The sequence below is a fragment of the Solanum pennellii genome, chromosome 5 (genome assembly GCF_001406875.1).
Source record: "Solanum pennellii chromosome 5, SPENNV200".
NCBI lineage: Eukaryota > Viridiplantae > Streptophyta > Magnoliopsida > Solanales > Solanaceae > Solanum > Solanum pennellii.
In genome coordinates, this window is record NC_028641.1 from 55,314,944 (window position 1) to 55,334,468 (window position 19,525).

At 32.2% G+C, this 19,525-nt stretch overlaps 1 long non-coding RNA gene across 1 annotated transcript; it reads left to right on the plus strand.

Annotated features, from left to right (window-relative positions):
* The first annotated feature begins 8,163 nt into the window (after positions 1 to 8,163).
* Positions 8,164 to 10,103, plus strand: LOC114077378. Its single transcript, XR_003578686.1, has 2 exons — positions 8,164 to 8,493; positions 9,288 to 10,103. It is a non-coding gene; the product is annotated as an uncharacterized LOC114077378 (long non-coding RNA).
* Positions 10,104 to 19,525: the final 9,422 nt, after the last annotated feature.

The window sequence follows — 19,525 nt, forward strand, 5'->3', positions numbered from 1 at the left end:
CTATGCAGATTTAAGGAAAAAGGACTTGGAGTTCCAAATTGATGATTGAGTTTTTCTGAAAGTGTCACATATGAAGGAGGTGATGAGATTTGGAAAGAAAGGGAAGCTCAAACCTAGATATAGGTCCTTATAAGATCTTGAAAAGATTTGGTAAAATGTCTTATTAGTTAGAGCTGCCAACAGATGAAGCATTGCATCCGGTTATTAACATTAAGTTGTTGAAAAAGTCTGTGAGTGATCCAACATCTATTATACCTTTGATAAACATGGATGTGAAAGAAAGTCTCACTTATGAAGAGGTACTAGCTCAAATTCTTGATTGTCAGGTTTAGTTAAGGTTTTGTTTGGAGGATTCAGTGTGTAGAAAGAGCTACTTGGGAAGAAGAAGAAGCCATGAAGGCCAAGTATCCTCATCTCTTTTCTTCCGATTCCATAACAGCTTGAGGTAATAGTTCCTCACCAGTCTTTCAGTTACACATGCGTATCCTCAGTCTTAGTATCATGTTTCTTCAGTTCATACTTGCATTTAGAACGAATTTGCTAGTCTTGGAACATAGTTCAGCTAAAAATCAGTTTCTAGTAATTAATGGTAGGGTTTGCAGCTCTTTCCCTCCTTCCCTGCTAGTTTATAAATTGTTAGCAGACGAATGTTTCCGATGGAGATAAGGTAATATCCCGTATGTTAGAACTACCAAAATACAGATTTCAAAATTTTAGGTGCCAATGACGGGCACCACCAATGCACCGTATAGTGACCCATGGTCCGCCTTGGGGCCCGTGCTTCACCACTTGCAACCTTTTCAAGAAGATCCTAAAAAATCATCCAAGGGTCGACCCACAATTGGACCCACATACATTAAGTCAGGCAACAGATTAATGTCCTAGTTCGTGGATCGAGGCTCCTGAATCTACTCTCTTTAGCCGAAAGATGACCGACCAGAACAAACCGTCATTCCATACATTGTCCGTCGGTAGATTTAATAACTTTTAAGTCAGGGGTCGTTAGGAGTTTTCCTTATGTGTTACGTACTTTTAGTCAATTTCAGTCTATAAATTGATAGAACCTAACCTAATCAATTATTCACTAAAATCAAGCAAACAATAGATTAAAAATTTTAGGTAAAGTCAAGCACCCTTAGTTCAACAACGCAACAAGTTCTCGTTAGTTCCAGTCCTTAAATTGATATATTTCTCCGTGAAATGCATCACCAGGCATGTGGGATTTCACTAGTGGGTTCCTTTCACCCATAAAGTCACAAGAATTCAATCAGATTTTTTATTCCCTTCATATTATCTAGACCTAGGGTTTCAAGAATTTCAATAGATTATTATGAATTAGTTATTTTAATGTTCCTAGTCAGATTATCGTGATTTTACTAATGTTTTAAGTAGATTTCTTCATAAACTCATTACCCTAGTTATTTAGTTTTTTGGTTCATGAATTACACATTTTGTGTCAGTTATTTCAAATATGCATGCCTCATATTCGAATGTTTCATTATTATTACACTAATGTTGCATTTTTAGTTGGCATGTCAGTATTTTGAGCTTTCCAACATTATAGAAATTCCATCACAATTATTAACTACATAATCAATTGGGAGTAGGCTTAATACCAAGTGGACTAGGGTCAAGTCACCCTCAAGTCCCAAAACTACGTGCCCCCATAGGTTATAAGTCCCCTCTATAGGCATTAGTTTAGTGATCACGCCAGTCATGCCTCTGTACCTCAGGTAGGGTATATTGGGTCCTCTCAATAGGGTGTATACATAGGACTCCATATTTATCTCATGTGATTTTATGTCGATTATTAGTAGCTCCCCTGTCAGATTCTAGTGCATTGACCAAGTTATTAGTTATAATTCAGTCCTCAGTTTCGTCATGTTAGAAACTTGGTCATTTTGTTCAGTTAGTTCAAGTTCAGTACTTCTCAGTATAGTATAATTCTTATCTTATACCATTTGTTCAGTTATGCATACTGTTCAACTTTACTCTATCTTGCCTGCTCAGTACCTTTCAAATACTAACGCATAGTCTGCGCTACATCTTCTCGTGATGTATATTATAGTCCTTAACACTGAGATCACGCATAGATCGGTTCTTGATTTCCAGTTCAACAACATTAGTGGTGAGTCCTCATTCTTCCAGGACAATTGACATGACTATTTTTTCCCCTTCAACCCTTAGTTTCAACTTTTGCTATATCTAGTTTGGTCATGTCCCAACATATCTAGTCAATTAGCGCTTTTTATTTAAGACATAATTAGAGTTTTAGCTTTGAAGTTTAATATTTAAGCTATTATTAATCTCACAGATTATTTATTTACATATAAATGGTAATTCCTCATAATTCAATTTTATGCTATGTTTCTAGCTTACACATAATATATCTATTTCAATGAATATGTATGTATGGTTATGATATGCTAGAAGGATTATCTTGGGGTCACTCGTGATCCTAGATCTTGTGTCCGCGCCCTGGGGGTAGCTTCGGGGCGTTACACTAAAATAGGATATATTGGGTTCTTCCACCTTCTAATTTGATGTATCGGGTTAGTACACCATCAAATGGGACATATAGGGTTTATGCATCCTCAAATAGGATATATTGAGTTTGTGCACCCTCAAATGGAACACATTTGGTTTATCCACCCTCAAATAGGATACATTGGGTTCTTTCACCCTACAATAGAATGCATTGAGCTCATTCACCATAAAATTGAATATATCATGTTTGTCCGCTTAAAATAAGACGTTTTGGGTTCATGTGCCCTCTAATAAGACATTATAATCTCATTTGTCTAATGCGACATCTCCCAATGCTTTAGTTATTTATTTATATTTAAAATATACACATGCACTATATGTTATCTTTTAAATTTCCTAAAAAAAATTTTGTCTCGAATGAGACATCTCGCAATGTCGTAATTACTTATTTTATACATGTGAGCACTACATACTATCTTTTAAGTTTCTTGAAAAGCTTATATCTTGCAATGCATTACTTTTTATTTTATACAGTAGAGGGGCATGAAACGTGCTAAGAAGGGGCCCAACAACGTTAATGATTTAATAAACTCAAAACGACGAGAACAATTTTTTTTATAAGAGCATCTCAATGTAGGCATTTAGGAGTTTCCAAAAGTAAATACGTTAATTCAAACTCTGTAAAACAGAGAAATTCCTTAGGTAAAATCAATGTAAAAGCACTAAAACCTTCACATTTGATGTTTAAAGGATACTTATCCATAGTCTGAAAAAAACCCTTATTGACTCATCCTAGCACTTCATCCGCCTAATATCGTAAACATTATTAAACTTATTCTTCAGAGATTCAAATAAAATCTGTCAAAAATAGAGGTCAGGTCAATTTAGAAATGCCACCAAAAAAATACATAATCAGTTAGATTAATATGTAAAATGTATACTAGATTTTTAAACCTGATTATATGAGTTGCTTATAAAATTTATGGGCTAATCAAAATATATAAAATCGTAGAATATATAGTAAATTTTGTTTCTTTGTTCTGTGCTCAGTGCCATTGCCATATTGTAAACTGACTGGCAGAGATTTCATAGTTGAGTGTATCAAGTTCCTGTAGGCCCTGCTGAAGATGATAGACTCAAAAACTCCCATTCTTAGTTTTGTTGATGACCAATTTGACTTGGTGTCTACATTTTTTTTAACAAATGAATTTTCACTTATAAGATACAAAGAACAAAATAGAAAATGTGTTTACTCATGTATGTCCAAAACAGTTCATAGAAGAAACAGAAGTGCCAAAAATATAAAATTTAGTTGGACTTTCTCTGTTAGTCCATTACAAGAGTGAAAATGACCCAAACAAATAAATTAACAGAATTGGTTAATAATCAGGGGTTGAAGCAAACCAAATGCTATGGTAAATTGAACAACATAGCTCTTGGCATAAGTTGTACCAATTACATAAATCTTATCAGTACTTATAAGCATTTTTTATTTTGGTCAAAATACTTCAAAACTACTTCAAACTTATTTTAACGTTAAAAGGAATTGAATAAGTCAATCGAAAAAAGCTCTAAGTCCTCATATTTATGTTAAACACTTGAAAATTTATCATATTTTTTCTTATCTTATTGGAAAGTATACAGAGGACTATGTGTGAGTTGGGTTACTATAAATTATATAACTTCAATACAAGTAAATTAATGGGAGTTAATGGAATTGATATTCTTTAAATCAACATCGTGTAATTGTACTTAACAATAGTTATGCTTCAAACATGAACCAATTGAGATTTGGCTTTATGAACATTAAATATGCATTCCTCGTTCCATTCCAACACTCACATAATTATTAAGGATATTCTATTACTTCAGAGATTTTCTATATTTTCTGCAAAAATACAAATCACTAATGAACTAAAACAATTCCTACCAAACAATATACTTGATAAATAGCAACACAAAACAAATCTTAGTCTATACCCATTGAAAGTACTTGTGGATCTTGTGCTTCATTTATATTTTGTATTTTGCTAGATCTTGCGCAAGTGAGGGGTAGGGAGGATGGTGTACACAAACATAACCATAACTTTTTAAGGTAGAAAGACTATTTTCACTTGACCCTCGACACAATATTTAATTATAAACCATAAAAAAAATGAAAATCACAAGTGCAATTATTATTTTTTTTTTAAAAAATACAACCAAACATAGAAGCACAAGAGAGAATCATAATACAGAGAAAAGGAACAAAAAAGGTGCTTAAACTCAAACAACTCATCCAGAACAACCCCACAATGAGACTGTGAAATGACATTGGGGTGAATAACTTCAAAAGGAGAAGGAGATGTGTAACAACCGGGTTTCATGGTTATAGAAATACCAATGGGGGAAACTTGGGAGCGGAAAAACTTTTTCGTAGTACTAGGATTTTCCCAACCTTATCCAGAAATGGAGAAAATTAGAGTCATCAAGGTTTAGGGAAATTTGGTAGCAATTGGGTGGACTAAATGTGGATTTGATTACATGAATGAATAGATAACTTGTTAAGGAATTCGTAAAATTTTACGGAATCGAATTTAGATAAGTAAATCATCATGAATTGATTTTGGCGTTAAGGGCATCTTGTGAGATTTGTGGGTTAAGAGGTTGTTGTAAAAAGGGAGAAGTGAAATTCCCTAAAGGAGCCACTGCCTTGCTTAGTGTCGTTATAGCGAATTCTTGCCAATGTAGTAATGCCGCTATAGCGGGATTGATGTCGTTGTAGCGTACGAGGCGGAGATGGAATTAAAGGATTTTGGGATTTTTCGAGGTGGAGATCACTGGTCCACTTTGTGCCGCTACAGCGACGCAGTTACAGTGGGATGGGTGCCACTATAGAGGGATGGAAGGTTTTAAAATTTAAATAAAACCCTTAAACGACCTTATTTTATACATTTTGACTTTTTGAGTTAAGAGACGAACCCTAGACTATTTGAACTCGTTTTCCTCCATTCATGAAGATAGAGGTAAGATTTCCACTCCCCGATTTCATTCATTTATCCGTAAAACATTTTAGAATGGGTCAATATTGATGAGGAAAAATTTCTTGTTAAATCCTATTGTAAAATTAACCCTTAATTGACTAGTTGGAGTCATGGGTTTTTAACTAGGGTTCATAGTTTGTTAGTATTCGATAAATTAGTATTTATTTATTGATTTCCATATATAAATTGTTGTTTGTAGACCATGATCAAGCAGAATGAATCCGGAAAGGACAGGATCAAGTTGTCTTGGGTTTCAACTTGTTTTAAGGTAAGTGATGGTTGTGATTCTATGATTATGTGATATACCATTGCTTTGCTTCATTGTTATACTTGTATATGTGTGCATGTTGCAATATTGATCATAGATGTTGAAATGAAATATATGAATATCGATACCATGAAATCATGACATAAATGTGTGATCTTGATGTGTTATTGTGATCGGCTGCCACGTTCTGGCACACTAACTTTGATCGAATTGCCACGTTCTGGCATGCTAACTGGGATCAATGCCACGTTCCGACATAAATATTGGATTAGATTGCCACATTCCGGCTTGCTAACAGTTTGACATTGGGTTGAGTGAGAGGAGTAACCATGTCATGAAGCATGTGAATTGTAATGTTGATTCTTATGGTAGTATTGAGTGTGTTGATATTTATACATGTGTTATAATGTTGTAATTACTTTTTTATGTTACACTAATTGGATAGACACGCGATCCTACTAGTACAACTTATTCTACACTTGCTCTTATTCTTGTTGAGGAAAGTGCATCTTCATGCGACTATTGAAAGACCTCGCTTAGGAGATCGGTGATCGCTTTGAGTTCAATGGTGAGCCAAATCGTTCGGGTTGCCATGAAATTCTCTTTAGTCTATGCTCATAATTTTCTGACCTAGACCTTGTTTTAGTTAGTTAGATAGTTCACTAGAAATTCTTGATAGATTTGGTTGTCATTTCTAGTTTTGGTACATTGACTTTAAAATTCTAGGTTTATGTTCCACATTCTTTGTTTGATTATTAGACCTTTATTTAGTAATGGAGTTTAACTTAATTATTTAACTTGCTTCCATAACTTAATTGTCTTAGTATTAGATTACTTGAGTTGGATGGTATTAACGGTTCTCCCATCGGATCGTTCGTGTGAGTGTCAATCACGATTGTTTAGGTCGTGAAAAGATGTATAACTACTTACATTCCAAAGATATTTGTTACTTATTAGAAGACATAAAACCTGCAAAAAATCAAAGAAAATCATCAATATAGCAAATGAAATTAATATTTTCTGCCATAAAAAAACACAACTCAACTGCCACAAATGCGTAATACTCTAAAAGTTGTTGGTAATTTTTTTTTATTTCTATTGTAAAAGATGATACAGTTGTTAGATGGGAAGAATGTAATACACGTGTGTGACCCAGATAATACATGTGATAGATATTGGAAAGGGAATGCACAAATTTTCCTTTAAAATTAATTTTTAACTTTTGAGAGTCCAACTTTCAGCAAAATCATAATAACTATCTGTACAATTATACAGTGTAGTGTTCGTTCCACACCTTATTCGCTTATAAAATAGACTAAATATGAGAAATGCATGCTATATTTTAATTTTTTGAACTTTCTTGAATAAATTCCGTTATATATATATATATATTCAGTTAGTTTTATCTGAAACATTATTTCATAATGGACGAATCTTCTTTATGATATTTTGTATAAGATATTTCTATATATTATTTCTTAATATTTTTTTTAAGATTTGGCAGAAAGCATAATTCACACATAGCAACGAGAGACACTATGCAATGTGAAACTTTGTATATGCAATGAACGTGGGTTATTTGTTGAGAAAGTTCAACTTTCAAACAAAGGTCAAAGGTCTACCTCGAACTCTGCTCTACTCCACTATGAAATACTCACCTAGATCATAATACCTAGTAACTTCATAATTCAACCATGTCATATTTGTTGGTCAAGACAAAATTGGCTATTATGTCAGCTTCTTTATCTAAAACTCGTGCATTGTCTTTGCTCAAAGAGGGACAAGTTATGGATACTCAATTTTGATTCCCCTTTCATCAAATTACATTTTTGAGCTTGTATGTTAATAAATCATTTTACCATTATTTTCTATTATCGTCAGTATTATAACGACTTGGTATTATTATTATTATTATTATTATTATTATTATTATTATTATTATTATTATTATTATTATTATTATCTTAATTTCTATATTCGTTATCTATTTTGAGTTTCTTGTTAAATTGGTGATAACTCAAATATTGTGTATCTATATTTATGCTAAATTATTAGAGAGAAGTTATATTATTAATAATATAATTTCAACATACAAATTTTATATTGCATTAGCTATAATATTAGATATCCATATTTTCTTCACAATTTTGAAGTCCAAATTGTCAATTTAATCAAATCACAATTGACCCATTATCTATCCGAAATAACAAGGTGAAATCTGCCAAAGTAGCTGGCCAATCTTTCCTAATTACCCATTCTCTACATTCTGTCCTAGAGAGAGAAAAAATAGGGTTCTAGAGTTTTTAGTAGTGCAGTCTATCTCCTTTCTTTCCTATCATTTTTTTTAAAAAAAATAACAAATTTTGTGCCAACCATGGACAGAGGTTAGGTACTCCTTTTTCGTACTAGTCAATCACGTGAAATTTGCAAAATCTGTCTTAAAAGATTCAAATATTTGAATTGAAGGACAATTTAAAATTTTATTTTCTGCTCAAGAACAGTGATTTCACCCTTTAAATACTTGTATTTAGTCTCCAATTGAACAAGAATTTTAGCCATTGTTTTGCGCTAAAGTTTTGAAGCGACCTCATCCCACTCTTAAACTCTTTTTTTGTCCTTGTGTTGCGATTGTTGGATCTGAACTTTCTAATCTTATCGTTCGAGTTCGAGAATAGACATGCGATTGAAGCACCTGAGTTCACTGCCCAACACAAAGTCAGTTATCATCTTTTCCTTCGTGCTTGAAATTTTGATGTTTTATAATCATGTTTTGATACCTCTTATGAAGTACGAATATATTTCTATCTTTCTTTTATTTCGACTTCTGGATATGGTGAGCATATATATATGCAGTATGTCTCTATAGATTTTTTTTCTCACTCATCGTTTGTGAACACTAGTCTTACTATTGATAATTCTTTTCTTTAATCAATTGAACAAATATTTATTTTATTCAAATATTGTTCTTCTATATTAGAAATCACATATAGTTTGTGTCATGTGCATAAATGTTGTTGTTTATTATTTTGTAAGGTGATGAGTTTCCGTTGGAGTCATTTCTTTTGAGATTCATTAAAACATTATACCTAGGAGTCACTATATATGTTCACCATGTTAAAAAATCTTTATCAAGTTCCTATTAATGTATATTATTATCTATGTCTGTTTTGTACGTCATCCTTTTGATTTTCGACTTATTGTATTGGCGAACTAGCATATTTCTCCTCTAAAATATTTAGACGTCATGATATTACGAAGTAGTTTACTTCGTTACGATACCCATATATGAATAGCCACCCCTTTCTTTGTTTCAGTTTTGTTTTGTGATTAGAATACTACGTCTGTTCTAAGAAAAATGGTCCACTTTAGCTATTTAAGAAGTATTGTTAAAAGATGCATTTATGTTTTGTTTGAGAACAGAAACTATTTTCATTCATATACTTGACAGTATGAATTAAAGAATTATTTATTTTAGTTCATATGAATCATTTTTATTGTTTTCCCCCAAGTTTGATGAGCATTTGGCCTCTATATACTCTGCATGAAGAGACGTGTTGAAAGGAATGGTGTTGGTTTTGTTTTAGTTAAAATCATGTTGCAGATCATGTACTTTGGGAGCAAAGATATAGAGTTCTGGTTGTAGACACACACAACCTCCCTCCATGAAGTTTCACTTTTTAGCTTTACGCATACAAAACAGAGATTTTAATTTAGTTTTTTTCCTAATTATCTAATTAGTATAATTATATGTATACGTTTCCTTCTAAATTATTTTACTGATGGTTGTGTAAAAATTTGTCAAGATCATGGTTTAAAAGTAATGTTCTTTGTCGTTTAAATTTGTGAAACTTGAGAGTACTTACTATTGTGTTCAAAGACATGTATGGTGGCTTGGTTGTTTTGAATTTGGGATAAAGTTACCAATTGCAAGACAAGTATCTTGATAAGCTTTGCACGTTTCCGTGTTTTAGATAGGATACTCGTTGTAAGATTTTACTTGGATTAAGATTTGACTTGTTCAATATTGTTTAAAGTCAATTCGTTTTACAAATCTCTTTACTCTTTCTTTCCTTGCATGAACTTTGGGAGCAAAAATGGAGTCTCTTCGAAAGACTCTTAGTGTCGCACATTCTCTTTGTACCGCTAGATTTTGAAGCAAGCATCCACTCTTCGACATTGTGTCTTCCACCTCTTGATAGGTCGTGCAAATAGGCATGGAAAACTAGCGAAGAATTCTGAAATTTATACCTTTTTAGTTTAACATTTATGTTATATTTGTTTTTAGTGATGCTTGTGAATGTCTTATGCGACACTTTTCTTGCTCATGGATTGTTATTCGTGCGATTTATCTTTAATCAACCATTGAGTAGTTATCTTTAGTTTTTATTTGATAATCTTTTAAAGAATTTTATGTGCATCAGTTGAACCAATTAAATTATTTTTTTAAGAAAAAAAATATTTTAAAACTTGACAGTATTTTTCATTAAAAGAACGGAAAAGGGCCTAAAATATCTTTAAAGTATTGAAAATGGTACAAAATTACCCTCCATCCACCTATTAGCTCCAAAATACCCTTCCCACCCACCTATTGGGTCCAAAATACCCTTGTCATCCACCTTTTGGTTCAAAATTGACCACTTATTTAAGAGTTTTAAATTAAAATATTTAAATATTTTTTTAAATACGTGGCGCTCAACTATTTGTTATAATTTAACTTTAATATAATTTATAAATCAATCCACTATCCACCCATTACTAATTAAACCTCTCTAAATTAATAAATCCGTCACATTATTAATGCAACAACAGATTAGCTACTACCAATTGAGTGTTTTTAAAAATTTGAGGCAAAAATATATATAGAAGTAAATTATCATACATTCAAGTGTCTAAATAGAATTACCGATAAACTTAAAAGTCTGACTATGTTTATCTTAATTATTCTTACATCTCAATTATGTGATGTTACTTCATAGGTAACTTTTTTTTAAAATAGTATATTAAAGGTTTTAAAATAAATAATAAATATTTATAAAATTATATTTTAAAAAAATGCATGAATTAATTCGGGATGTATTACTTCTTTACCTTTAATCATAAATTTCTCATTCAATCTTGAAAGAAAGTGTCCTCCTAAATAAGCGGCTCAACCTAAATTTAATTGGGGCTTCGATTCAGACTCGAATAATTTTGAATGTTATTTTCAGGAATCTATAATTTCATCGTGTTTTAGTAGTGTTTATGATGATATTGATATTATAATTGGATTATTAATTGGGTGAGGTTTAGTTAGTAATTAGTGGGTAGTGGGTTGGTTTATAAATTATATTAATAAATTAAATTATAACCAATAGTTGAACGTCAATTATTTTAAAAAATATTTAAAGAGTTTAACTTTAAAACAATTAAAAGAGTGGTCAATTTTGAATCCAAAGGTGGATGACAAGGGTATTTTGGAGCCAATAGGTGGATGAAAAGGGCATTTTGGAGCCAATAGGTAGATGAAGGGTAATTTTGTTCCATTTTCAATACTTCAAAGGTATTTTAGGCCCTTTTCGGTTAAAAGAATATAGTAAAATGTTTTGGTCTAAACTATGTTTTCCTAATACGTTTTCAAAAGGAAACGTCTCATGAATCCGTGAGTAGAGGTCACTTTTTATCACATTTTATCCATGAATAAGGATAATAAAATTGGTTTACACAAATTATCTTTTCTTAGGTCTTTAACCATTCTAATCTAAATGCATAAGTGTTTTTAAGGTTAAAATGTTTTCCAATTTGGTTACTCTTTTATTTAACCTTTTAGCACCCATAATTACTATTTAAACTAATTAACCTATGTTCGGCTGGTTAACTATTTTTTGAAAAATCTTAAAGGATGTCTTACATCTTCCCTTAATGTTAAATTAGAATTCTTACTTAGAATCTCATGAAGTAAAGTAGACCTTAATTCAGAGTTAATTTTAGCATTACTTTAGTTAATTAGGTGTCCTGATAACCTATTAAAAATAATAAGGTGGTGACTCCATAAGTTAATTAATTTAGGAATCACCAATATGTTGTAGACCAATTTGACGCGAGTTAAAATGGGGTATAACCCTTATTCATAAATATTTTAGCATTTTTCTATGGTATGAACTGCAATTTAATCATTCCTCGTTAAGATATATTTTATGTACAAAAAGCAAACTAGCTAAGATCACAATTACAAAAAATAGTCGTTATCATGGAGTTTTAATATGTGGTATCTCTTTGTATGTTTTTTCTTGTAATTATTCAACATCTGATAAACCTCCTTATTGTGCCTATGTGAGTATATGAATTTAAGCTATTTTCCTTGAATTAAAAATGTTAAGATTTCAAGAAATAAGCTACTACATTAAAGGAGCACTTAATTTCATTGATTTCTCAAATTTGAGCCCTTAAATAGGAATTTCTTTTGGAATGATCTATTCTAATGTATTTATAATTGTATGATATATCTTTACTGCTAGTTATTCTTCATTTTTTCAAAATATGTATCACTTTTCTATTGATTTATAATACTATCATGTACATGGAAGGGAGGAGTTATGTCAATATCTCAATGCTCCACATCTTGTTGTTGTTCCAGATTCTTTCATATATGATCCACATTGCTTTGATATTAGTTGTCACATTTTTCTTTGTTAATTACTTCTTTATTTGTTTGAGCCGTTAGTCTGTCAAAAATAATTTCTCTATCTTAGAGAGGTAGTGGCAAGACCGGCGTGTAGTGTACTCTCTTCGGACCCCAGTTTATGAAATTTCATTGAACTTGTTAACGTATTTGTACGTAGGTATAAACATAACACATATATATCATCAACAAAGCTGCTTCTGCTCTTATTTATTTTGGAACAACTATAATAAAGGTGAATACAACTTATTGAATATGTCATTCTTTCATTACGTACCTTGTGTTTTATTTAATGAAGATAGCTCTTAAAACAAAAAATCTAGAATTGTTTGACAGGTTAGAGTTATGTTGTATATCTAAAAACCAATTTGGAATTAGTGTTGAGTTTTATCTCTGAGAACAAACTTGGAAAATGTTGACAAATATGAACTTGGTTTTCCAGCTAATTCTTCATTATAGTTCATTTGTTTATACCCTGAAATGAATTTTACTTCTGTCATCCATCATTCCTTCTTTCTTGTGCAGCTTATTTGTCCTTAACAATTCTTGATGTAACTGAAAGTGACAGGTAAATTTCTCTCACAATGGAATGCTTCCTTTTCCATATCAGTGTGGTTGCTGGGATCTTGTGTTTCCTTTTGTTATGACTTCAATATTTAATTCATATTTATTGAGTCTTAACTTAAAAGAGGTTTATGATTCTATTCTATTTAACTACAAATTTAAACTTGATTTCCCAAATATAAAAGAAAGTTGAAATTGATGGTGTGATTGAAGGTTTGTTCCTTTTGAATATACACAAAGAAGACTAGCTAAGATCGCAATTACAAAAAATAAAAGTTGTCATGGAGTTTTCATCTGTGGTACCCCTTTGTATGTTTTTCCTTCTTATTCATAAACATTTGATAAACCTCCTTATTGTGCTTATGTGAGCATATGAGTTTAAGCTATTTTCCTTTGCATTAAGAATGTTTATGTTTCGAGAAATATGTTAGTATATTAAAAGGAGCACTTAATTTCTTTGATTTCTTAAATTTGAGTTCTTAAATAGGAATTTTATTGGGAATGAACTGTTATAATGTGTTTATAATTATATGAAACATTTTTACCACTAGTTATACTCCATGTAGTCAAAATATGTATCACTTTTATTTTAATTTATGACTCCGTCCTATACATGGAATGGAGGAGTTATTTCAATGTCAGAACGATCCACACCTTGTTATTGTTACAGATCCTTGCATATATGATAGCTATTATCTATCATATTTTCTTTTTAGTTACTACTTGATTTGCTTGAGCCAATAGAGATTCAAAAATAACTTTTCTCTCTTGGAGAGGTAGTGGTAAGAAAAATGTGTATTCTATCCTCTCCAGACCCCACTTTGTTAAATTTCATTGTATTTGTTGTTATTGTTGTTGTATGTAGATCCATACATGGAACACACAAATCATCTATAAAATATTCTCTTATTTATTTTGGTACAACTCCAATAAAGGTGAATACATCTTGTTAAATATGTCATTCTTTAAATAGCTTATGTTTTAATTTAATGAACATAGTTGTCCTAACAACAATTATAGGAGTGTTCGAGAGAATTTTGAAAATATTCATTTATTTTTATACCCTGAAATGAATTTTACTTATTTAAATAATCATTCCACCTTTTTTTGTGCAGCTTGTTTGTCCTTAACATTTCTTGATTTTGATCATATCAAGTTATTTTCTCTCTCAATGGGATGTTTCCTTTTTCCATGTCATTGTCATGACAAGTATTTTTCTTATCTCTCTTTTTGTTATGAATTCCGTATAAAAATCATATTTATTGAGTCTGAACATAAAAAAAGTTTAGAGTTCTATTATATTTAACTACAAATTCTAAAACTTGATTACCCAAAAATAAAATGAAGTTGACATTGATGGCGTGATTTAAGGTTTCTTCTTTATGAATATTGATTTTGAATAATGGAAAACTTACCGACTATTTAGTCCACAAAACAACAAAATGTGGCTTTTAAAAATTTAAATGCCACAACATCAAGGGTGTTTAATAATAATCAATGAAGTGGTTGAAAACTCTGAGGTGTCAAGTTTTTAACTAAGTAGAAACAAAATATATCAGGTGATTCTTTCACTCTTTCCTAGCCTTAATGCACAGAGTTACCTAGTACTTGTTGGTGGTGGGAGGTTGAAAAACTAATTCATTTTCACCATCTATAAGTCATAATTTTTCAAAAATAATCATTGGCATCCTATGACAGCATGATATGGGGGAGATATTTGAGAAATTGGTGACATCAATGGCTTCGTACTCATACATTGTAACAAAGAAGAGAAGACAAATAGTGAAGGAGTACTACTCTGCATACTTAGCAAAAGTAGGTCCTTCATTCGCCAAAAAGTTTCTCTGTTTCATATTTAAGAAACTATTTTTTCAAAAAAATATATAGCATTAGAAAGGACACATTAAGGTATGACAACTATATGAACTAATTGATAATTAAGGGTAGTTATACATTCTAATTGTGCGTCCATATAACCGATTGTTATTTGAATTTTTGTGATCCTAGGTAGTCTTTTACTTGTACATAAAACGTGAATATTAACAAAGAATGATGAAGTTGTAAGTCAAAGAATGTGCATCATCCAGAGTAATTTGTGAATCAGATACTCACAAAAAGTAATGTTTCAAGTATGTTGATGTGTTTTTTGAAAATACCCTCTTTGAGTCAAAATGATGTGTAGTGTCATTCGGGGACAAATGTTCCTAAGGGGGGATAATGTAACTGTCACGATCGGGGATCACCCCTAGAAGTAACATCGCGTACTTGACCTCTCGGAGGTCTAATACAAGCCCATAGTTATCATTCATCGCATCGACATAGTAAATTTAGCGGAAAATTTAAAACTTTTAATAGCACCTTGTATGATATAAAACTTTACTTCATATACATATAAAATATAATTCCTAATACATATATAGACTCTAAGTCTCTTTGCCATCTTAGACTCTAGGACAAGACCCTTAAGACATAATACAAAACTATACACATTTGGACATCCTTTGGCTTAAGGATTCCTTTCCTTGAGCTTGAGGATCACTTATCAAGCTTTTCATCATTCAATATATCCTTTAACCATCCATTATCTACACTTTGTGTAAAAAGTAGTGAGGAATGTGATTAGCACAAGAATGTCCTAAGTATGGCAACCATGCAAAAACATGACTTTAAAAGGGACATTTTTTTTGAAATCATACCTCATGCCATTTTGAGTAAATCATCATAAAGCCTTTATCAATAGCATATATATCTTTTTCATACTTCATAGAAACACAATAAAAGGCCAAACATCATAGAAAAGCACATATAGAATTTATGTCAAATTTGAAGTCACTTTACAGTGAGCTCATTCCTCTTTACAGTGAACTCTTTCTTTTAATTCATTAGTCTCCCAAGTAATCCTTTAGGGATACTTGGTGCAATGTATCACCTTAGGACCACAAGGAAAATCATACATATCATCTAAAAAAGACAACATATACCATCATAGAAGTATAATACCACATAGACATAGTTAAGTCAAGACCTTCATCATATAGTCAAAAAGATCAACATCATGAATAAAGACTCATATCATGCACATCTTCATAACAAGTAGATAAATACTACAATTTCATGCATAGGGAACAATTGCATGGTGACATGCATTAGAACACCTTCCTAGAACTTCCTACGGAGCTACTTGTGCAATGCCTAGATGGGTTCATTACTTACACCTATCCTAAGTAACCTCCCTTAAGTCATTCTATTTAGGGTCCTATCGTTAACTTCCATTGTCCATTTTACTTTAGGGAAACTATAGCTTTAACCGACATAGACCATGTGATGCTAAACATGGAATTCTGTGTCATAGAACCCTGCACCGATAAAGGGTTGTTTACCGGCCAAAGTAGAACCAAATGTGACATAGCTTTCTAGGTCGAATCCACTAGCTAGTATCCTATGGTGGCAACGTACTTATGGAACTTGGAGGTACATGTGCAACCCCTACTTTATGCCAACATTAGGCATTGTAGTTATTCACATACGAAAATCGTATTTATGCCCATTGAGGCATTGTGGTTATCCACCTCATGAGATTTATGGTGACCTACCTTCCTACCATGGGAAGGGACACACACTCATATTCAAGTTCACTCGGTGCTAAGCTAAGTTTCCTTCATTAAAAACCTTTATTATATTTTTATTTTATAAATCATAGGTTTAGGAGAGTCATCCCCTCATATGCTAAACTCATAGGTCATAGATGGAAGTTCATCAACCTAAATCATGTAAAGAATCCATTCACATGAACATAGCATATTTAAAGCATCATCTAGTTTAGGGTACACATGAATACACCATTCAAGGCCCCTCTCTTGACTAGATCTTCATACATATGTGTGTGTGTATACATATATGTGAGCAAACCTTTTTTATAACACATTAAGTTACACAAGTTCATATATCAATGCATGAGTCTATAGACATAACTATATTATCAATCCTTTCATATAAACCCACTAAGACACTATGCACATTCATACTTCATCCTTTAATACACATCATATTCATAAAATGTTCATATATTCATCTTTCATATACATAGAAAACCAAACATAGGAATGATCCTATGAAGATATACATGTGCAATGTATAGACAAGGTCCCATACCCTTGTCAATACTAGTACACCTATCAAGTCATCCTAGCAAGGAATACATAACATACTTCACATACATATACTTTACATCCACAGTAGTAGACATTAGTGAATATGACAACTACCTTTCATTTAGACACAATGACCTATACTACTTGTAACATGCATGTAAGTGAGTGTGTGTGTACATTGGTCAACATGATCACATAATGTCTATCAATAACATATTGATGCAGCCACCCTCTTTGACCATAATATACCTTCAACTATAAACCACACAACACACAATAGCATAGGAGACAAGCCAACTTCATATTACACTTAAGACTCCTAACTTGTGCTATTCATGCATTTACATAGGGGTACATAGATATGGGATTATTAACCGTTTTTACTCATCAATGGCAGCACCTATAGTTCACCCTGACATGGATATACACACAATAGCCATAAAACCTAAATCACAACTAGATTAGGAAAGTAGGCATAATCTTCACATAGTATCATCATAAGCACATTCTCATATATTCGTCAATTTGCCTTCATGGCCATGGTCAACATATATATATAGATTGAAAATAAAGTAAACACCGCCACCATAAGTGTACCATACCACACAATGCCATACAAGGCTTCATCAACATTTCTATAAAGAATAGAGAAGTAGAACAACAGAGGGAGTAATCATTCTTACCAACTCCTCAACCTTTGATCTTCACTGATCAATACACCTTGTTTACCAATAATTCATTTATATTGCAGTAGCTAAATGTACTTTAAACATATAATAAACCATGTACAAGTCACTACAAGATTATACTATAACATAATACAACACATCAACATACTAGGAAAGTAGAATAACATGGATCATTAGCTAATTTCCCTTGCATTGATTTAGATCATATTTCGTATATAATATCAATCTAAGTCAGTATCTAAACTTAAATTTAACCATATTGAAATAATGATTACATACCCTCAAGATTAAGGTTACACCCTACACATTTAGGTTTGTCGATTTGCTAGAGTATAGGAGAATTTGCCAATACTATGAACTTTCTAAGGCTTTGATCACCATTTATATTTTATAAGCAATATATTCATTAGGAAGTAGCTAATTAGATAATAAATCAATACGAAATCATGCTTCATCTAATCACAATTCGAGATCCATCACACACTTAGCTTTTTAGCTTCATAGCCTAAAGGAATCTAGGTAAATTCATGCAAGACTTTCTTAGATTGTTCATTAAGGATTTATACCTACAAAATTCATCCATTATATCACCCTAATACAGTAGCTACAGCAGTTCATACATAATCAAAACTCTACACAACCGATCTCACAATCGACTTCAAGGCAACATGTAGAAACATAGGCTATTCATGTTCAAATCTTCATATATTTATCATCATGGACTGATCATAAAAGTTAACCATCAATTAATGTAAATAAAAATAAACACAAGCAATTCAACGTAAGAGAATCACCATTTAATAAAGAACAAACCATAATCACAAAGACCATGCAAGCGCTAAACCAATTTTGGAAGGAACATGTGTTCATCATGCAATTGAAGTTAAATAACGTTAAAATCATTGTATTAAATTCAATTCATCATGATTTAATCATTAAAAGCGTTTTGAGAAAGAACCCATGGCTAGATTTGAAAAATGGAAACTTGATCATAAGATTTCTTTGAAAAACATTGAGAAGAACTCTCCAAGTGAAAGGTTACTTGAAGATGAAGGATTGACGTACCTTTGTCTAGTTGAAAATCTCTAAAACTTGATGATTCATCCATGGAAAACCCAGCTTGAATCTGTTCTTGTGCTTCACCAACAATGGTGGTTTCTAGAGAGAGTATTTTGGGAGGGAAAGGCTTAAAACATTTGGGTTAATTTTAGAATGAGTTGATCACGTTTTAGATAACTTATATACAACTAAAATCACTTAAATAACCCCTTAATAATCAGGTTAAGACGTGGGGTGAATTTCTCATTCACCCCTTTAATTGGCAGCAGACCTGCGCAGCAGACAGTCGCGCGACGGATGGGCCTTGATGGGGCATCACAGCCATGACGGACCGTCACAGGCCTCCGTCATTGGATACAGTGGATTCCCAAGGTTCCTCCCTTCACCCTTGGATAAGTATCTCACGACGGGATCCTTTTACGGGGCGTCATATCCATGATTGGCCGTTGACTGCTCCATCGCCAGGGTCTGCCTGGGACAGCCTGCACACTGGTTTTGGGTCCTTCTTTTGGGGCCTCTTGTGGGGCCCTTTAGAAGTCGTACACGGACGTTGCCAACCTTATTACTAAACTTAAAAAGTTATAGACCTTACACATAAATTTCATCCAAAACAAACACCTATAAGA